Here is a 23,203-nt window from a genome sequence, read left to right as displayed (position 1 = left end):
CCAGGCTTGAAGGGTGATACCATCTGGACGCTTCTGGTTGCCATCAGATCTGCATAGTTGGGGTGGCTCCCTTACTGCTGGGCATCCAGCTTTTGTGAGGCTCCTCTTGATAATGTTATTAACCTCCTCATGTCTGGCAATCTTTCCCTCGGATTTACGGCACACAAGACCATGGTACCCGAATCGGTCTGCTGCTTCACTGCCACAAATACACCTGTGTTCGGCGAGAATAGGGGCGGCAAGTCGAAGGGCAACACCGATGCGGATGGTCTGTGGGTCGAGGCGTGTGCCAAGGCTGGAGTTGGGAACAGCCAACAGAAAGTCCCCAGCATGAGGGGCTCTCACTGCCAGGAGGCGGGCTATATCCTTCCCTGACACACTCTGAAGCAGTGCGATTGTTTGTAGTTGTTGGGGGGAGCAGGTCTGGTTTCAGAGCCCGTTAGATTATCCCAGATCATTGCTCCGTCAATGAATTTTTGGTCCTGGACTCCAATCTTGTCCCTAAGATGTTCAGGGAGAATCGCTGCTACAAGCTCTCTGGATGCAATACACGAGGACAGAAAAGCAGGTAACGCAATCTGTGATGACTTGCGGACACCAATGCCTCCTAGTCTGACTGGAAGTGTAGCTTGGCTCCACTGCCCGTCTTCTAGAGTAAGGTTAAGTACTTTCGTAAAAATCTGTCTCAGAATACTGTCATATTCGTGCAGTATAGGGTTATCATATAAAGGTGCACATCTTAGGAAATATGTCAACCTGGGCAGACTCAAGCACTTTGTGAGAAGGTACAAGGCATCGTGGGTGTCCAGATTGCCTATTCGTTGTTCCATTCTCCTTAACTCTTCCAATTTCTTCCTGAGAATTGTGTCAATGGCATTGCTTCCCAGAGGTGCTCCTAGCAAGACACTATTTGTGTGGGCAATGACTGCTGCTTCTGGTAGTTTTGATCTCACTGCATTTATCACTCGTTGACTGACTGAGATGATTTCACATTTGGATGGATTCAGGGTGAGACCCATTTCCTGTCCCCGTGTCATTACCTGTGTAAGGTCATGTAGGAGGGACTCCTTTGTACCTGCTAGTGTGCCATCATCTAGGAACCAGATGTTAAGCTCCCTGGTCAGTCTGACTGTGATTTCCCTAACTGATATACAGAAGAGAAATGGTGCAAGAGGATCTCCTTGTTGGACACCCTCCGATGATGTGATTTCATGCTCTCCAAAGAGAAGCATTGATTCCTTGCTATACCCAGCTGAAACAAAAGGGAAGAGACCAGGGAAATGTTCTTGTACTGCTGCTAATACCACGTCTCTTTTCAGGAGATTGAACGCATTCTTGAAATCTAATTTTATCACTGCATTGTGAACATCAAAATGGTATACAATACCGACAGGTTGTTAGGTAAGACACATTTGCAACAGTTAGACAACTTTATTCCGAAACGTTTCGCCTACACAGTAGGCTTCTTCAGTCGAATACAGAAAGTAGGCAGGAACAGTAGAGATGTGAAGACGATGTAATCAGTCCATCACCCTTAAAGTCGTAGAATTTGAGGTTGTCAGTCCCTCGGCCTGGAGAAGTTCAGTTCCATAGTCAGGAACTATCTGAAGATCAAGCGACAGTGCGGAAACTTAAATACTGTCGGAAGGAGAGGTGCAGGGTAGTAGTAGTAGTAGTAGTAGTAATAGTAGTAGTGAGAGGCAACTGAGAGGTCATGTCCCTCTCAGATCGAACCCTTCTCACTTGAAAAGCTTGTTCAAGGTGTTTTCTGTACCAAGATGCCACGTGTTGCAGTGTCTGACAAGATAGTTCAGATAGTTCAGATAGTTCCTGACTATGGAACTGAACTTCTCCAGGCCGAGGGACTGACAACCTCAAATTCTACGACTTTAAGGGTGATGGACTGATTACATCGTCTTCACATCTCTACTGTTCCTGCCTACTTTCTGTATTCGACTGAAGAAGCCTACTGTGTAGGCGAATCGTTTCGGAATAAAGTTGTCTAACTGTTGCAAATGTGTCTTACCTAACAACCTGTCGGTATTGTATACCATTTTGATGTTCATCTTGTCAGACACTGCAACACGTGGCATCTTGGTACAGAAAACACCTTGAACAAGCTTTTCAAGTGAGAAGGGTTGGATCTGAGAGGGACATGACCTCTCAGTTGCCTCTCACTACTACTATTACTACTACTACTACTACTACTACTACCCTGCACCTCTCCTTCCGACAGTATTTAAGTCTCCGCACTGTCGCTTGATCTTCAGATAGTTCCTGACTATGGAACTGAACTTCTCCAGGCCGAGGGACTGACAACCTCAAATTCTACGACTTTAAGGGTGATGGACTGATTACATCGTCTTCACATCTCTACTGTTCCTGCCTACTTTCTGTATTCGACTGAAGAAGCCTACTGTGTAGGCGAAACGTTTCGGAATAAAGTTGTCTAACTGTTGCAAATGTGTCTTACCTAACATCACTGCATTGTCCTCAGGCAGGTTGTTGATATACGCCCTTGTTGCATGAACCGCTTCTTCACTTCCTTGAGAGACCCCAAAGCCAAACTGGTTTGGTTGGAGCATCATGGCTGCCTGTGCACGAATACTTCGGACAGCAGCTTTGGATACAAGGCGGCGTAACGTGTTGCCTACTGCAATTGGCCGAATTCCTCCATCCTTCTTTTAAAGTGCACAAAGTGTTGCACCAAAAGAGAAAGGTCTAATTTCATCAGGAATCAGACCAGCCAAGGAATTGTTGACGAACCTTGTGACCTCTGAAAGCAGTGTCTCTGCAATTTCCCCAATAATTGGATTAACCATTTCCTTTAAATGCTGTGGCCTTATTCCAGTGTAACCCCCAGCAGAGCAAGATGGGAACGACATTATTGCTTTGTAAATGTCTAAGTCTTCCACAATCAATGGTTCCATAGTGGGGACAGAGGTGTTGGAACTGTTGGTGCCACTGGTTTCCCTGGCAGGGTGCTTTCCTCTAAGTGCTTCAGCCGTGTCAGCATCCCTGGGAGCAACTGTATCTTCACTGGTAATAATTCTGATTGCCCCCACTGTGTTGCCCTCTTCAATTTTCTTGCTCACCTGGACTCTGACTTTTTCACTGTCAGTAGAGTGAGGGGGTTCTGCCTCTCTCTCTCTCTCTCTCTCTCTCTCTCTCTCTCTCTATATATATATATATATATATATATATATATATATATATATATATATATATATATATATATATATATATATATATATATATATATATATATATATATATATATATATATATATATATATATATATATATATATATATATATATATATATATATATATATATATATATATATATATATATATATATATATATATATATATCAATGTGTGTTTTTGTGTATGTGTGTGTACTCACCTAATTGTGGTTGCAGGAATCGTGTCATAGCTCCTGGCCCCGCCTCTTCACTGGTCGCTCCTAGGTCCATTCTCTCCCTGCTCCAGGAGCTTTATCATACCTCTTCTTAAAGCTATGTATGGTACCTGCCGCCACTACCTCACTTTCCAGACTGTTCCACTTCCTGACAACTCTATAGCTGAAGAAATACTTTTTAACATACCTATGACTCATCTGAGTCTTCAGCTTGAAATTTTGATCCATTGTTGTTGTGTCCCATCTCTGGAACATCTTGCTTCTTTCCACCTTGTCGATTCCTATCAGTATTTTATATGTCATTATCATGTCCCCTTGCCCCTCCTGTTGTCCAGTGTTTTCAGGTCGAGTTCTCTTGACCCCTCCTTGTAGGACATGCCCCTTAGCTCCGGAACTAGTCTCGCTTCAAACCTTTGCATTTTCTTTAGTTTCCTGACGTGCTTGGCCAGGTGTGTGTTCCAAACTGGAGCTGTATGCTCCAATATGGGCTTGACGTACATGGTGTACAAGGTCCGGAACGACTCCTTACTGAGATGTGTGTGTGTGTGTGTGTGTGTGTGTGTGTGTGTGTGTGTGTGTGTGTGTGTGTGTGTGTGTGTGTGTGTGTGTGTGTGTGTGTCTGTGTGCTCACCTAATTGTAGTTCCAGGGGTCGAGACTCAGCTCCTGTGTGTGTTTGTGTGTGTGTATGTGTGTGTGTGTGTGTGTGTGTGTGTGTGTGTGTGTGTGTGTGTGTGTGTGTGTGTGTGTGTGTGTGTACTCACCTAATTGTGGTTGCAGGGGTCGAGACTCAGCTCCTGTGTACTCACCTAATTGTACTCACCTAATTGTGGTTGCAGGGGTCGAGACTCAGCTCCTGGCCCCGCCTCTTCACTGATCGCTACTGGATCCTCTCTCTCTCTGCTTCCTGAGCTTTGTCATACCTCTTCTTAAAACTATGTATGGTTTCTGCCTCCACTACTTCACTTGCTAGGCTATTCCACTTGCTGACAACTCTATGACTGAAGAAATACTTCCTAAAGTCCCTGTGACTCGTCTGAGTCTTCAGCTTCCAGTTGTGACCCCTTGTCCCTGTGTCCCCTCTCTGGAACATCGTATCTCTGTCCACCTTGTCTATTCCCCGCAGTATCTTGTATGTCGTTATCATGTCTTCCCTGACCCTTCTGTCCTCCAGTGTCGTCAGTCCGATTTCCCTTAATCTTTCCTCGTACGACATTCCCTTGAGCTCTGGGACTAGTCTTGTTGCAAACCTTTGTACTTTTTCTAACTTCTTGACGTGCTTGACCAGGTGTGGGTTCCAGACTGGTGCTGCATACTCCAGTATGGGCCTAACATACACAGTGTACAGTGTCTTGAACGATTCCTTATTAAGGTATCAGAACGCTATTCTCAGGTTTGCAAGGCGCCCGTATGCTGCAGCGGTTATTTGGTTGATGTGTGCCTCCGGTGATGTGCTCGGTGTTATGGTCACCCCAAGGTCTTTCTCCCTGAGTGAGGTCTGTAGTCTTTGTCCACCTAGCCTATACTCTGTCTGCGGTCTTCTTTGCCCCTCCCCAATCTTCATGACTTTGCATTTGGCTGGATTGAATTCGAGAAGCCAGTTACTGGACCACATGTCCAGCCTGTCCACGTCTCTTTGCAGTCCTGCCTCATCCTCGTCCGATTTAATTCTTCTCATCAACTTCACGTCATCTGCGAACAGGGACACTTCAGAGTCTATTCCTTCCATCATGTCGTTCACATATATCAAAAATAGCACTGGTCCTAGAACTGACCCCTGTGGGACCCCGCTCGTAACAGGCGCCCACTGTGATACCTCTTCACGTACCATGATTCGTTGCTGCCTCCCTGTCAGGTATTCCCTTATCCATTGCAGTGCCCTCCCTTTTACATGCGCCTGATCCTCCAGCTTCTGCACTAATCTCTTGTGGGGAACTGTGTCAAAGGCCTTCCTGCAGTCTAGGAAAACGCAATCTACCCACCCCTCTCTCTCGTGTCTTACTTCTGTTACCTTGTCATAAAACTCCAGGAGGTTTGTGATACAAGATTTGCCTTCCATGAACCCATGCTGGTTTTCATTTATAATCTTGTTCCTTTCCAGGTGTTCGACCACTCTCCTCCTGATAATCTTCTCCATGACTTTGCACACAATACATGTCAGAGACACAGGTCTGTAGTTTAGTGCCTCATTTCTGTTTCCTTTCTTAAATATGGGGACTACATTAGCTGTCTTCCATTTCTCAGGTAGTTGCCCAGTTTCAAGGGATGTGTTGAAGATTGTGGTTAGAGGCACGCACAGCATCTCTGCTCCTTCTCTAAGGACCCATGGGGAGATGTTGTCCGGTCTCATCGCCTTTGAGGTGTCAAGGTCACTTAAGAGCTTCGTATGTCATCCAACACTTGTTGGTATATTCCCTCTTGAAGTTCCCTTCTGTGCTGTCTTCCCACAGCCCTTCCTGTCTTTACTGTAAAAACTTCCTTATATCTCCTGTTCAGCTCCTCACATACCTCCTGATCATTTCTTGTGAGTTCTCCACCTTCTGTCCTTAATCTGATCACCTGGTCTTTGACTGTTGTCTTCCTCCTGATGTGGCTATACAACAGTTTCGGGTCAGTCTTGATTCTCGATGCTATGTCATTTTCATACTGTCGTTGGGCCTCCCTCCTTACCTGTGCGTACTCATTCCTGGCTCTGCGACTGATCTTCCTATTTTCGTGTGTTCTCTGCCTTCTATACTTTTTCCATTCTCTATTGCACTTTGTTTTTGCCTCCTTACACCGTCGGGTAAACCAGGGGCTCGTTCTGGTCTTCCCATTGTTACTGTTGCCCTTGGGAATAAACCTTTCCACTGCCTCCTTGCATTTTGTTGTTACATATTCCATCATTTCATTTACTGGCTTTCCTGCCAGTTCTCTGTCCCACTGGACCTCCCGCAGGAAGTTCTTCAACCCTATGTAGTCCCCTCTTTTATAGTCAGGTTTTTCCCATTCTACTCCTGTTATTCTCTCCACTTGCAGCTCTACTATGTATTCAAAGCACAGAACCACGTGGTCGCTAGCTCCTAGGGGACTCTCATACTTGATGTCCTGAATGTCTGAGCTGCCCAGGGTGAACACAAGGTCCAATCTTGCTGGTTCATCCTCCCCTCTCACTCTGGTAGTGTCCTTAACATGTTGGTGCATGAGGTTTTCCAGCACCACGTCCAACATCCTGGCTCTCCATGTTTCGGGACCCCCATGTGGCTCCAGGTTTTCCTAGTCAATCTCCCTGTGGTTGAAATCCCCCATAATCAGCAGCTTTGCTCTGCTGGAGTGAGCTCTTCTTGCCACCTCAGCAAGTGTGTGTGTGTGTGTGTGTGTGTGTGTGTGTGTGTGTGTGTGTGTGTGTGTGTGTGTGTGTGTGTGTGTTTGTGTGTGTTTGAAAACAAGCAAGTTGGGGGGCCAATAAATAATTGTGTAAGATCCGATAAAGGACAGGGCAGTGATATTCCTTGGATCGAGAGCCCTTCACCAGCATGAAGGCGCACCAGGTGAAGGGAATATTAGATGTAGTACGCTACAATTGAACAATGAACAAGCTGCACCAATTCCACTTAACGCCAAACATCACAACTTGTTGCATTACCCGCACACCTGTCACATAGCGCCATTAAGACAGGCAAAGACAGGCAACTTTAGATTGGTACAAGTTAACCAACACGAACCTTTCAAGTGGGGGGTGTGATGCTAGCAAAGATCTCTTGATACGAGGAACTGCAGCTTCCCACTCTGTTCTTGGATCAACCGTCATTATCTCCCATTCCTTAGACAGTTTATTACTACACATTTAGTGATTTTACCATGAAAATTTCAGCAATATAATAATAATAATAATAATAATAATAATAATAATAATAATAATAATAATAATAATAATAATAATAATAATAATAATCAATACTCATGAGAATCCCTTCCAGAACTACATCATAACTTATAAGGATTTCTAGGAGGATTACCTCAAAATTCATGAGGATCGATTGGGGGAGGGAGAGAGAGAGAGAGAGAGAGAGAGAGAGAGAGAGAGAGAGAGAGAGAGAGAGAGAGAGAGAGAGAGAGAGAGAGAGAGAGAGAGAGAGAGAGAGAAAGAGAGAGAGAGAGTATGGTACCAGGGACTTCTGATGAGACTGCAAGCACTTGGAGTTTCTGGCTTTGCACCACATAGAAGAAGAGTCTACAAACCAGTTAGTTAGTGCTAGTGTTCCACTAGGAAGTGTGCTTCGTCCATTGCTATGGAAAACCTTCAGTGACCTACTTCATCTCATCCCAGAATCCCTTACCAATGCTGATGACTGTACTTTAATATTTACGTATGCACGAGAGGAGATGCCTACTGCTCCCATGAATGTTAATCACCAGCTTACAGCTATGTCAACCTGGGAAAAGCGATGACAGGTTCCATATGCTTCTGAGAGAATATAAATGATGATCTCTAGACAGTATGTTATTGTTACTGGAGCTGTAGTAATAATGAATGGAAGAGTGTTGAAACCCGGGGACGAGGTGGCTATCCATGTCTATGAGGAATCACATGGTAAATTTTGCTTACAAGGCAGCCAAGAAGTTAACAGCATTACGGAGTATCTCGTACCTGCTAGACAGCAGAGGCAGACAAACTGTGTATGTGGCACAAGTGCGTTCTACCCTTTAGTGTGCTCCACTTTCATGGAGTACCTGCCTACTCATCTGTGACTTCTGGACAGAGTAGAGAATCGAGCAAGGCGGCTTATCTCTCATCTGGACCCAATTCATTTTGGATCTGTCATCTCAGTAGTGCCTTCAACCTCAATGTGATCAAAGAAACACACCTGGCTCTAGTTCACAACTGGCAAGAAAACAGCTTTTATTCTACTAGACGGGCAGGAAACAATGCCCTTCTCGAACATCACTTCGTCTGTGATCATCACTTCCGAGAATGGCTCAAGTTTGGAACATGTTTGTACAATATTCAAACATTTATGAAGTAAAGGCAATTAAGCAAATGAAACCTTTGGTCCATAATGGATTACTACCTCATACGGTTCCGCATCGGTATGTTTCATAAATATAAAGATTTTGAAATGTTTATGCTTTCCACAGATGTGTTAATAAATCACTCCAGTTAGTGAGAAAGACTGAAATTACCTCATTTGGCAAGTATTTATCAGCAACGATGTATTTCCATTTTGACCTGAAACCTTTGTTTTTGGATTATTGCACTGTCAGTGTCGAAAGATATATATTAATTAATGGAAGAAATATTATTTCTATCTATTATGTAATATGCAAACTGCATCAAGGCGTCATTAATTTATAGATAATTGATAGATAATGTTAGAGAATACTTTGAAATGAGATGAAGTAGGTAATAGCTTTTAGCTTGTGAAGTTTGGTAAAATATATATTAGCCTTCCATTATACCAAAACTGTGTAAATAAAAGACAGAGAGTGAGAGACATAGGGAGAGAGAGAGAGAGAGAGAGAGAGAGAGAGAGAGAGAGAGAGAGGAAGAAAGAAAGAGAATGCATGCAGAAGACAAAAAAACGAAGTTATTAAAGCTTTTATCTGGATTAAGGACAATGTATTAATATCGGTAGAATTACCGACAATATGTTAAGTAAAAGGACACAGATGCAACTAATGTGACATTTTATTGTGGCAACGTTTCGCTCTCCAGGAGCTCTGTCAAGTCGTTACCAACAATACATGGACACAGAGGGTATATATAGGCTTAGAGTGAGGTGTAATACTAGAGGTAGTAGTAGTATTAATATTAGTTGTAGTAGTAGTAGTAATACAATATGGTAGAACAGTAAACTTGCACATGAGTAAAACGTTATAAAAACTATTACTTGGCTAACATAAAAATAGTTTCGACAAATATTTCTGTTTGTGGTTGGATATGAGAAGATCTGTTTCAGTGTTCCTCCTCTGTTATGTTCTTGTGTAGTATTAGCAACAGACACTATGTGATGGCAGGGTTTATTGTTTTGAGGAGGATTTTTGCTAGTACTTCAGAGATGAAGTACGGGCTGGAGTTTTGAGACTCTATGACCGCGGGTTCAATCCCGGCCGGGGGTATGGTTTATGAAGCTGCCTTTATTTTGCCAGATTTTGTTAGAAACAGCGATTAATGTGTGTTATTTGTAACGGCTTGATAAAGCTCCTGAAGAGCGAAATGTTGCCACAATAATATGTCAAATTAGTTGCGCCTCTGTCCATTTACTTAACATTAAGGACAATGTTGTAATATCTAGATATCTGAACCAATGATAGCATATTTGAACCAAGGATAATCAAGTAGAAGGCTCTCTCCCCTCCCTCCTCTTTCTCTAGACCCTGATGGCATGAAGTGCGAAGAAAAATATATATACCATTTTGAGAAAAATGCATGGAACTTTCAGGAAGTAAAAATAAATAGTAGGCACTGGCTGCAATCTACCAGGAGTTTCTAGTACCCTTCTAACCGCTATTATTCGTGTTAATAACTAACCATAGTGTTGTCTGTACCAGTGGTTATAATTCTAGTTACCTGTGGTGCAGGTGGACGTAAGCAACATGATATCATGAGCAGATTTTGAGCAAACACCAGGACACTGGAGGCAACTACAAAAATTTTCACAACTTGTGCTTCTTTTGCTGCTGCAACTATGGTTGTGAGTTACGTGTTTGGTTTATTGTTAACTATTTGTCCTAATGTAGTGGCTGAACTAAGATCAGGAATCCCCTGATATGAGTTTGCTTCAGCATGGTATGCAGTTGAAGCCTTTGTTTACATAATTCATATCAGGTAGTTTGTTCCATTTTGCTCTAATTCTTTTAAAAAAAATTTGAACTAGTTCGTATCGCATCTCTTGCCTCAAAGTTTCATTCTATTGTTCTGGGTTATTGATTCATGTTTCAGTTTATGTAATTCTTTGTGTCTAGGTGCGTTGAAACTCTTCAGTATCTAAAGTTTCAGTGAAGTATCGTAGCCTCTGTTTTCCAAGACAGAAAAGGTTTGGTGCTTTGAGTCTACGTTTATACGTTTTTTCTTTCCAAAGTAATGGTTGGACTTCCCTGTTCCCTTTCAAACATTCTTCGTCTATTATTGAATTAGGAGACTAAAACTGGATGACATATAGAAGATGCAGTTTATCAAGTGAATTATCAGTCACTTTCTATCTATGAAGCAGCATTATAGTGCTTATGCTGCTCGCAAGTAAGCGTTGTTTTGTTCTTTATTTTCAGCACATTACGTATGCTAACTCAAATATTATTTTCTGAACTTTTTTTAGGTTAATTTGTTGCCACATATTTTATGATCCTATTGTAGATTGCTATATCCAAAAAGCATTTTTTTTTGTACTTGGAAACATTGAAATTCATTTTTCAAGTCGTCGACTACAGCGCCAACCTATCCCGAGCACACTCAACACTCAAACATTCTCTTTTCCATGCTTCATTTTCTCCCAATTTTGGTTCATATGTAAATTTACATACCTCAGATGATGGAGAGAGAGCGAGATAGATCGATAGATAGATAAATAGATAGATAGAGAGGAGAGAGAGAGAAAGTTTGCTTTTACAGGTGATGAGAAAGATAGATAGCAGAGGATTTTTAAAATCCTCAATGATGCCACCTGCTAAGAAAAATAACTATTTCAATCTAGATTAAGAACTATTATCTATTGTCTAAAGTCTAGATTGATGATGCTAGGATAATAATGAAGGCTTGGCGAAGAATGACAAAATTGATACATAGACTGAAGAGAGACTGAAGTCTCCTAAATTACATTCTCTTGTAAGGCGAAGAAGCAGGGAAGACACGAAGTGTTTAATTGGAAGATAGGTATTGTCAAAGGAGATTAAGTTTATAGATAGGTCTTTTTGTCTTAGAGATGGGACGAGGAGGTTGAGGGTATGTTTTCCTGGGGCTGGGATGGAGGATATTGTTAGCCATCTGGACGTCATCATGAAAGGTAATGGAAGCAATCCTATTATCTGTCCAAGTGCTGGAGGGAACGATGTTGGCAGACGTAGGAGTGAAGACCTGATTAGCAGGTGTAGGTAAGCGATAGTCATAATTAGGAAGAATGGAGGGAGACCTATGATATGTGGCATTTTGCTGAGGAGAGGAGTTGGAAATGAATGGTTGTCCAGAGCAACTGGTGTCAAATGATGGCTGGAAAAACACATTCAGGAAAATGCAGTAATATTCATAGACAACTGGGACTTCTTCTATGGCATAAATGACATGTATGCTAATGATAATGGGGTTCATTTATCTAGGTCTGGGGTGGAGGCACTGGCCAATGCAGTACAGGGAGCTGTTAGGGCTTTAAATTGGACATAGTGGTATGGGCTTTTGTGGAAAAGCAATGAAGTCTCAGTGTAGTGATATTGTGAGTTATAGGCAGAATGATGTAGAGTTATTGGTGAATAGTGGCACGAGGGGACAAAATGGATGAATAATAGGCTGAAACATCTTGTAGAGATGCATCGGGAGAGGGAAGGGTCATCTTCTGAATCAATATATTGACATTAAGAGGTTAAAAAGGAGATAAGGAAATCTAAACGGGACTATGAAATTAAAGTTGTTAGGGACTCGAAAACTATCCCGAAAGTTTTTTTCTAGATATATAGAACAAAAGTTTGAGAAAAGATAGATCCCTTTAAAAATAGTTCTGGGCATCTTACAAAAAGAATGAAATGTGTTCGATTTTTAATAATTATTTCCTCTCTGCTTTCACACAAGAAGACACTATTAATGTCCCAGTCATTAATTTTTTATAGTGTGCCTGAGGTGTAGTGTCTGATATGTGGAAGATGGCTAACGTAATTCCCCGTCAAATTACTACCCAGTAAGGCTGACCTCAATTGTAGACAAATTACCAGAGTCAATTATAGCTGATGTTATAAGAAGCCATCTTGATAAGCATAATCCGATTAATGATACTTTGCATGGATTCACGAGGGCCATTCCTGCCTAACTAATTTTCTAACAATTTTTTTAGGTGATGGCTTGTCTGCATCATCTGTGTTTCAGGTTGGTGTCATGGGTTGTTGGACCAAAGGTTACGGTTAATGAGGTGTTGGCGGTGTTGCCTTACCATTCTGGGTCATGAATAATGATCCTGGGTGTTTCTCCCTAACCCACCTGCTTTATTATCATTAATCTGTGGGTGACTCCAGGGTTCCTTGGAATGACAGTGTAGGTGAAGGCCTGGGAGGCCCACCTTCTGAGGGTCATTAATTATGACTCCAGTGTTTTCTTTGCAGCCACAGTCTCACCAACAAAATTTATGTATGGCTATCTACCTAGAATTTGTAGTTCGATACTTTTCCCTCGTGTGCTCTCCAGTTTCTCCCTGAGGTGTGTTTTACGTAGCCAGTCTTGCTTGCTAAAGACTGCTGAGACACAGGGCTGATAATATTATATTATTTCGATATAGTAATTAACATGCACAATAATATTGTCATATTTTTGTACTATTCTGAAAACTTATTAATACTTAATTTTTTAAGAAAAGTCACTTAAATTTTGTGCATGTTTTTGCAGCGTTGCTTGAATATATTGTACGAAGAGATTTGTAGTATTGGGCACTAATATTGTTTTAAGAGATAAAGAGTTTCTTAATTTTATTTTGGTACTGAAGCAAAACAAGTTATTTTATGTGATTAGGTGGAAATATATTGTATAAAGTTAAGGTTACATGATGTATGGATAAAATGCTTCAAGGCCGGTGACAGGACAACACTGTGTTATCATGGTGCATTTTCCTAGTTTTGGGATTGTTTAAAAGTACAGCTATACAACATGACTGTGGGCTCATTTGGCGTAAAACGTGGTCACCATTACATTAAACTAGTTTCATAGGGTTTCAGATTAGCAGTGTTTATATTGTGGTTATAGTGGATTGTTGGGAATAAGAAGCGTGCATTAAGTTAACTAAGGTTAGGTTAGGTTAGGTAAGGTTCGTCAGGAAACAGGACAAATGTTTCCTGACGCGGGTCTTAGTCAGATGATGACCCGCCTTTGGAGCTTTTGGTCATCTGACCGAGGCCTTCCGCTGGCTTACCGGTCCACCCCTTTAAAAATTATGGTCATTTATAACCAGTCTGTCTATGTCAACTAAGGTAGAGATGACTGCTTCTTGTAGTGATGAAGCTTTCTTGTTATTGGTGATGCTAATTCCTGTTTCCCCAGATGTTAGATTGGATACAGCTAGCTGAGTGAGACCTGTGATCTAGTGGTAGGGGTTTTATGCAGGATACCTCATTCTTGTAATAATTTTTATATGATGTAGATTATTTGTGGTGTGATGAAAAAAGCTCCATAAAAATAGTGCCAGTGGGTATGAAATGAACAGCAGATGGACGCGTTTGGGACGGGTACGGAGAGAACTGTGTGGCGTCACTGGTCTCGCAGTCATTAGAAAGAAGTGCAGGAGCGAGGTTAGGTAGCGTGCGTTTTTTTTTTTAATAATGTTTAGGCCATAGGTATATTTAAGTGAAAATTTTATATTCTTAGGTTGGCCCTGGCATTGCGCCTGTCTCTGGTATTTATGTGGGGTCTATGTGGGTCATGGAAACCGACAGCTGTGGATATGTATTTCATACGTCCAAACTTTAATTAACTAGTAGCAGAATACTAGTGAACTATTTTGTAATGTGCGAAATGTGCAGAAGGCAGGTTGTGCTGTATATATTGCTATTGATAATACATATTTATTTCTATAAAGATTAGTTTATCTGTCCTTCTTGGTAATCAAACCCTAAAGTATTGATCACTTGTTTAATATTTTGTGTAGTTTATGAAGCATTGAGGCTGAGGGTGGCTTACTTTTATATAACTTTATACATACCCCTTGAAAAGGTATTTTTACCCCCCTCCCCCCTCCTCTATATTAATTTCGTAACACTTGTCAACATTAAAATTAGTTTTCTCATCTTCGATAACAGTTCCATCCTATTCAAATTGCACTTAATACTCAAAAAAGTTCCCGTGAACTCTGCATTATCCCAAATTATATGCTAGTCTTGAATTTTGCTCTTTCATATGTTAGCCGTGTCTCAAGATCACTTATGTATCTTATTAAAAAGAACAGGACCCAGAACTGATCCCTGATGGCCTCCACCTTTATGTTTAGCAATTCAGATAACTCTCCATTCAGTACCACTAGCTATTTCCAAATTGTTTAACCACTCAGATAATTCTCCGTTCAGTACCACTCGCTATCACATCGTTTAGCCAGTCATTAATCAAGACAAGAAGTTCGTCTTCCATAATATGCGCCCATATTTTAGTAATCAGTCCTCGATGAGGTAACGTGTTTATTATGCTTGGAAGGGGCAAGGAGAGGTGGGTGTACAGATATTACATCTGTTGGGACCTTTTCCTCCCAACATTTATTGATGCAGTTATAAAATTGAGTCAGTCCTGCAAGAATTGTCGTTACGAAGTGCATGTTGATTTCCAGTAATTAAGTTATTATGTTCCTGAAAATTAAAAATTAACCTTTTCCTTGATAACAATGAACCTTCTCACTGATAACAAATGTTTACCCAAAACTGATGTTACGATGAGGGGACGATAGTTCAGAGCACAAGTCTTATCTACTTTTGTAAATACTGGGGTAACATTTGCTAGTCTTAAATCGTTTGGCACGTTACCTTCTCCTCATCAGTTAATAAATATTACCGTTGGTCGGTAAGGGATCCGGTATCAACACTTTCCTGCAACTCTAGCAGGTACTTCGTCTTCTTCACTGGAGATTGACAATATTCAGCTTCTCAATGTATCATAATATACCAAGGTTGATAATTTTGAAAGCATTTAGCTTGTCAGATTTAGGCTCTTAAAACAGATTTTTTGTTGCTCGTGAAGGCTGGTGCCGTGTACAGCTGCAAATGCAGAGAACACAAGAACGTAATAAAGGAGGAACACTCAGTAGTTGATAAATGGTTTAGAAAAAGACAAGTTGAGGAATGTATTGGGCTGATGAAACCACTGTGCGGAGAAACGTTTAAGATAAGATAAGATTAAGATAAGATTTCGTTCGGATTTTTAACCCCGGAGGGTTAGCCACCCAGGATAACCCAAGAAAGTCAGTGCGTCATCGAGGACTGTCTAACTTATTTCCATTGGGGTCCTTAATCTTGTCCCCCAGGATGCGACCCACACCAGTCGACTAACACCCAGGTACCTATTTGCTGCTAGGTGAACAGGACAACAGGTGTAAGGAAACGTGTCGAAATGTTTCCACCCGCCGGGAATCGAACCCGGGCCCTCCGTGTGTGAAGCGGGAGCTTTAGCCACCAGACCACCGCATAAGTATCTCATTCTTCAACTTGTCGGTTTTCTAAACCATTTATCACATCTGTTAGACACTGCTACATCATGGGATCTTGATATAAGGAATTCTTCAAAACTTGTCCAACCTTAGGGCGAAGGCCCATATACACTAGTGGATGGTTCCACTATGACTCCGCCTCCTTCTGCTTCGACTCGCCTATCTATAGTATATAAGCCACTTCTCCGATCATATGCTGTACTTTCTACAAGACTGGACTGACCACATCGATCCCAGGCTGAGGGACTCATTACTTCGAACTCTTCCTCTCTTTGCACTATTCTTCTTTTTATTGGACTGATGAAGCCACTGTGTGGAGAAACGTTTCCTCAGTAAAGATTCCCATATGTGCATGTCTCATTTTTAACACTGCAGCAGGTTTATTGGCACATACTAGGCAAGTTCTTCTCAAACCCAAACCACTAAAAAATGTTTGCCGAACCCATTTTCATTGCTACACAAAGAATAAGCTTTGATAAGCATAGCACTCATGTATTTATAAGAGCATATGAAAGAAGGAGCACTGCAGCAGGCCTACTGCTTCGTGTGAATAAATGGTTGCAACGACTGGGTGTCCAGTGCAGAAAAAAATAGAGAAAGAGGAGGAATTTGAATTTGAAGAAACTACTGTATGGCGAAATATTTCCGGAATAAAGACACCCAAACGTTGCCATAGTGTCTCATATATCTACTGGACCATACTAGGCTTGTGCTCAGCATTGCTACCATATTTCCGTTGTTATCTGTTATTCTTCTTTATTGCTAGTTAAATAATTTATTGTTGATTTGTTTTTTTCCCTTGACAGCTTGATGAATTATTACGGATTACCTTTGATATTGTACGCAATTCCTCTATTAAATTCTCGTGTACCCCTTTACTGTTTTTATTTTGCTTGCTTTTTCTGTGAGTATGTAATTAGAATTGCGTTCCAGGTGCCACGCAATTTAAATTTCTAATATGCATTACTTTTTTTTGTTTACTATCTCATTTAGTTGTTATGCCATTCAAATTGACTTATTTATATAATTTTCACGTTTTATTTGTCTTTGTATGTAAGAGAGAGAGAAAGAGAGAGAGAGAGAGAAAGAGAGAGAGAGAGAGAGAAGTTGGAGCCATCTGTGGGCCAGCTATTTCATTTCGTCAACTGGCTTTGTTTCGTTGATGTCGTTATGCTGAGCGAACATGTTCCAGACTCAAGTCGTCCTAGGAATAAATAATCTCAGATAAAGTGACAGCCAGAGTGTAGTTGCTGTTTGTTGCCCGTCTCGTCGTGTAGATGCTCTCTTCTCGCTGCCCGCAGAGCGGAGCCGAGTGCGGTGCTATGACAGTATTGGCCTTGTACATAACAATAAGGACACCCACATTCCTCCTATATTGAGGGCTCTGTTAAAATGACAGATTTGTCCAGGCGAGAGATTAATTATCTTGCAGTAGTAGTAAGACCCTTGTGGGTGAAAGGGAGATTTGGATAGTGAAAGAGAAGTGAGGGAGAGGCAAGGATAAGGGATTGAGGGAACGAGCCGGGACTAGACCCAGCCGCATGGCGTTCTTTGGCCAGAATAGAGAGGAAATGTTGCTGGCTGTGCTGACTGTATAATCGCTACTGCAGGGGCTGGTTCGGATTCAGGAGGTAATAGACTGGCAATAGGTGTCGCCTCTGCATCGTACGCAAGGTTACCTGTTGCTTCTTTCTCAATGCTATTTTATAAGATGGAGAGGTTGGCCAGAAAAAAAAACGGGTGTCTTTAAGGTCAACCCCTGCAGACTGCAAGGTAGAAGGTTGAGCTACAGGTTAGGTATAGAGAAGCGGAGGAGCAGGATTGTACAGAGACTGCAAAAGCTTCTTTAGTGTTAATGTGGCCGTCTTATGGTTTCGTCAAGGTAAGTTGTCCATGAATCCTGGTGGGTTTCTAGTCGGTCAATCTGCTCAAGTCAAGTCAAGTCAATCTGCTCTTTCCAGAAAACGTTCAGCGCCTGGTTGCCAGTCCTGGTGTGCAGAGTCGCAAAGTCGCTCCACACCATGTCCAGTACCCAACGCAGTGCACGGATCTGAATTCACTGCAGTTTCAGGACAGTAGTCTTAGCACCTAGTGAAAGAGCAAGAGGTGTGTATGTGAAAAGTGGCCGTACAAGAGCATTGTACAGGTGTAGTTTAGTGAGAGGATGTGAGCGTTTCAACTTGTATAGTCGCCCAAGGGCAGAACTAGCCATAGCTATCTTGAGATTGGAGTTAAGGTTAACTCCAAGGACAGCGGTGTTTTGTGTTCGCGGAATGAGAAGAAGTATGTTATTTTGGACTTGTTGGAGTTAGTTTCAATACGTCAAAAGATCTCCCAGGAAGTAATCCGTTCAATCTCGTGTTCTGATTGATAGATATCTGCAGTTTTCGTGTAAGGTGAATTGTGAAATGTTATCTGTATAGGATAGTGTAAGTGTGTTTTGGAGTTCAGGATCTGAAATGTCGTTTATGTAAAAGGTGTACAGAGCTGGAGAGAATACTGAGCCTTGGGATACTCCCGCGTGAAAGGTGAAGGAATCGGAAATAGTTTTAGAACTTAATTCGCATGGTACGGTCATCAAGGAAGTTGCTGAGTAACTCTTTGACATTATGAGGAAAGTGAAAAAAGTTACATAGATTGTACTTGAGCTCCGCATGCCAGACAGTGTCGAATGATTTTTCCACGTCTTTAGCAACCAGAGCTGCTGAACATCAACGAGCCTTATTGAAATTAATGTAGTTCAGAATGATGTTGAGGGCTAATTGCGTCGATTGGTGTTGGCGGAAGCCAAACTGTCGGTCAGTAAGGAGGTGAATCCTCGATCTTGTGTTAATTAGTCGTTCAAAGGTCTTTCCGAGGGTTTCTAGTAGACTGATAGGTCTATAGGTCCTCGGGTCAGTTAGGTCCGTGTGAGGCTTGGGGATAAGCGTGGCAGTAGCAGATTTGAACAATGGAGAGAAGTAGCCAGAAGCAGGGCAAGTACTGTATAGGAAAGTAAGGGAGGAAATAACAGAGCCAGGAAGGTGTCGGAGAATATAGTTGGAGAGTCCAGAAGCACCAGGTGTTTCGGAAAGAAGATGCAAAATTAGGGACTTAACAAGAGCTTGAAAGGTGTGTTGTGGAGGTGAGAGGGGCAAGATGTAGGAGTGGTGATGTGACTGTATGTGTAGGAGAGTGGAGTTTACTCACTACTTTGAACTTTTCCCACTTCCACTTGACTTTTACCTGATTATGACTAAGAAAATAAAGACGGGACAGTGAATACCTCATTCCACTCAATTACAATTCATTAATACTTATACAACAATTTTCATGGTTAAAAAGAAAGGGAGCAAACACTATGACATACTTATTATAAAACTTTTCGATCCTGGGATCTTGATTGCTTCTAACATATAGAAATTAAAAAAATTCAATATATCTAGGCGGTGAGTGAGGTGTGACACATGGTGAAGAAAGACATATTGGGAAGAAGACAGGAAGATAATGGGATCATGTGACTCCTTTGTTCTTGGGTAATTTGTGCTTCGCCTGGTTGAGTATTATGTCTGCTAATATTTTTGAAATTAACATACATGATACTCGGCCAAGCAAAGCACAACGTACCAAACATCACATGATTCCATAGTCTACCTGTCCTAGTCCCAATTTGACATTCTTCGGGTCACCATGTGTCACTCACACCTGACTCTCCTCCTATGTATACTGCCATTTTAATCTCTGTGTTAGAAGTGATCAAGGTCCCAGCACCGAAACGTTTCCTACTATGTCTTGGTGTTTGCTCACGTGTCTTTCTAAACCAGTTTGTCGGTATCTATTGCCTAAGAGAAAGTGGAGTGATATTAAGATAACTGGGGATGATACAAGAATACTGAGACTGAGGAATACGATTAACAGACAAGATCGAATATACACTTACAGATTAGCGTCCTTAGAATAGCTCATTTCTAGGACACCAGCCAGCATCTGGCCACAGGTCCCAGAACCCCACACACTGGCCTCAGGTATCTCCTTGTCCCGGCCAGAGCTCTGCACTTGGGCGAAGCTCCCACAAAGTCCTTCGACAGAGCCTTCAGCTCTGCACCCTAGCAGTTTAGATTAGGTAAGTTTGTCAGGAAACAGGACAAGTGTTACCTGACACGGGTCTTAATCTTACAATGACCCACAGCTGGAGCTTTTGATCACCTGATCGAAGCCTTCCACTGGCTTATTGGTCCACGCCTTTAAAAATTGTTATTGTAACTGTTAACTTTTCTTAGCTTCTTCAACTGAGTTTACATAAAGGCTTCCACACCCTTTCCACATAATTTTAAATAAAGTTCACCTCCCACGGAAGCATATCACATATGACCTCTATAGAGGCTACAGTCCCATTACAGAACAAGGGTTTGAAGATTACCAACCACCACAAAAGGAAAGGTCTGGGAGACCTTCACACCTGTTCTCTCTAGAGATTACAAAGGCCTCCACACACACTCTACACTGCAGACTGGGTCATCTTCGGGGAGACTTCTTCACCTGGCTTGATTGACTTCAAGGTTTGGAAGATTAGCACTAATTACTGTGGTCTCAGGTAGAAACAGAACACCTGGTATCATCTGACATTGGTGAGGCGGTCTCAGTATATCACAATGAGCGAGAGAGAGAGACAGACAGACAGACAGACAGAGAGACAGAGCCATAGAGAAATAGAGAGACATAAGGAAAGAGAGGGAGAGGCAGACAAACAGATATATGTATATATATATATATATATATATATATATATATATATATATATATATATATATATATATATATATATATATATATATATATATATATATATATATATATATATATATATATATATATATATATATATATATATATATATATATATATATATATAGAGAGAGAGAGAGAGAGAGAGAGAGAGAGAGAGAGAGAGAATGTTTGTACTGCATAAAGATATCAACGAAATAAAATCGATTGACCATAAGAAATTGCTGGCCCACAGATGGCTCCAACTTCATCCTGTTCCCTACTTTTATGTCTCATAACAATAAAAAAGGCTTTTAAATGAGCTGAAGTAGATAACAGCGATTGGCTTGTAAATAAAGTTAGGAATCCTTAACCTAATCTTGTTAAACTCTGCTTAAAAGAGAGAGAGAGAGAGAGAGAGAGAGAGAGAGAGAGAGAGAGAGAGAGAGAGAGAGAGAGAGAGAGAGAGAGAGAGAGAGAGAGAGAGAGAGAGAGAGACACACAGACACATAAAGATGAAAGCCGCTGGGGAAAAATAGAGGTAAAAATCAGAATTGGTTTGACTCTCTCGTGCGTTACAATGTGTTGCTGAAACACCTGGTGTGAGGGGAGGGGGGAGGGGAAGGAGGAGGGAGAGATGAGAGAAGCGGGGAGGGAAGGAGAGGGAGAGGGATGTGATGAGGAAAAAAAGTGGAGAGATAGAGGCGGGGAGAGAGAGACGGTGGGGAGAGAGAGAGAGAAGGGGGTATGGAGAGAAAGAGTGAGAGAGAGAGAGAGAGAGAGAGAGAGAGAGAGAGAGAGAGAGAGAGAGAGAGAGAGAGAGAGAGAGAGAGAGAGAGAGAGAGAGAATCATTAACCTGTAAATAGCTTGTCATTAAAACTAGGGATCCTTAACCTTGTCAAACCCTGTGTAAAAAGAGAGAGAGAGAGAGAGAGAGAGAGAGAGAGAGAGAGAGAGAGAGAGAGAGAGAGAGAGAGAGAGAGAGAGAGAGAGAGAGAGAGAGAGAATGAGACAGAGACAGAGACAGAGACAGAGACAGAGAGACAGAGACAGAGAGACAGAGAGAGAGAGAGAGAGTCAGCTGTGTGGTAGTACTGGACATTGCTGGTGCTTTCGGCCGAGTGTGGCACCAGGACCTCTTAGCAAAACTGTAAGCTCTGGGAATTGCAGGCTCTACGCTGTCTCCTCAGTGATTACCTTCATGGTAGATCTCTAAGGGTAGTTCTCAATGGAACAGAGTCAGCAAGACATCCTATCGGGGCAAGTGTTCCACAAGGAAGTGTTCTGGGACCATTGTTATGGAATGTCTACTTCAATGCCCTTCTTCATCTCATCCCAGAATCCCATGCATATGCAGATGACTGTACATTGACATTCACTTATCCAAGAGAAGAAATGCCAGCTGCTCTAAGCTACATCAATCACCAACTCAGAGCTATATCAGCTTTGGGAAATAGATGGCAAGTAACATTTGCACCTGAGAAAACACAAATGATGATGATCTCTAGGCACCAAGATGGTAATGCCAATGCAGTAGTAAGGATGAATGGGAGGGTGTTGGCACCTGGAGAAGAAGTTGATATCTTTGGGGTGAAATCTGACTCCAAACTGACCATGAAAAACCACGTTGTAAATCTTGCAAACAAGGCAGCCAGGAAGCTTACAGCACTTCGCCGTATCTCGCATCTGCTTGACAGCAGGGGTTGCAAGATTTTGTACGAGGCACAAGTACGCTCACATCTTGAGTATGCTCCACTTTCTTGGTTCGCCTGCCCCCCTTCTCATCTGCGACTACTTGACAGAGTAGAGAACAGAAGACGTCTCATCTCTCGCCTGGACCAATCCTGGATAGATCTGTCATTTCAGCAGAGCCTTCAACGCAGGAGGGATTTGAGTGGCCTTACAGTTATGTACAAGGCCAATATTGTAAAAGTCCCACACTTGGATCCACTTCGAGGACAGCGTGAAGCAAGTTTCTATTCCACAAGACGGGCAGAAAGCAGCAACTTCACTCTGGCTGTACCCTTCTCCAGAACATCACTTCATCTGAGATCATTTATGTCCAGGATGACTCGAGTATGGAACACATTCGTACAGCTTAATGATGTCAGTGAGATAAAGCCACTTGATCAGATGAAAATGCTGGCCCACAGATGGCTCCAACTTCATCCTGTTCCCTACTTGTATGTCTCATAACAATAAAAATACTTTCAAATGAGCTGATGTAGGTAACAGCTCTTAGCTTGTCAATAAAGTTAGGAATCCTTAACCTGTAAATAGCTTGTCAATAATGCTAGGGATCCTTAACCTTGTCAAACCGTGTGTAAAAAAAACAAAAAGAGAGAGAGAGAGAAGCGAGGAGAGAAAGCAAAAGAGCGAGAGAAAAAGAGAAAGAGAAAGAAAGAGAGATAAATAGAAAAAAACGAGAGCAAAATACAGAAAAAATAGAGAAAAAGTGAGAAGAGAGATGGATAGATAGCGAGAGAGGGTCTTAGGATTCTACCCTCGCTGCCTGGGGGCAAAGTCATCTTGAGAGCCCCTTCCACCAGGTTGTTGTTGTATTGGACCCACCGGTCCATGTATTCATCAAGACCCGATTTGTCTGAGGAAGGAATATTTCTGCTATCTTTTGGAAGCAGGCTGATAATTCTTTGACCACGAATATTGACACAGCATTCTCTAA

Source organism: Cherax quadricarinatus, chromosome 11 (genome assembly GCF_038502225.1).
Source record: "Cherax quadricarinatus isolate ZL_2023a chromosome 11, ASM3850222v1, whole genome shotgun sequence".
NCBI classification, from domain to species: Eukaryota; Metazoa; Arthropoda; class Malacostraca; order Decapoda; family Parastacidae; genus Cherax; species Cherax quadricarinatus.
Note: the sequence above shows the minus strand (reverse complement) of the source record.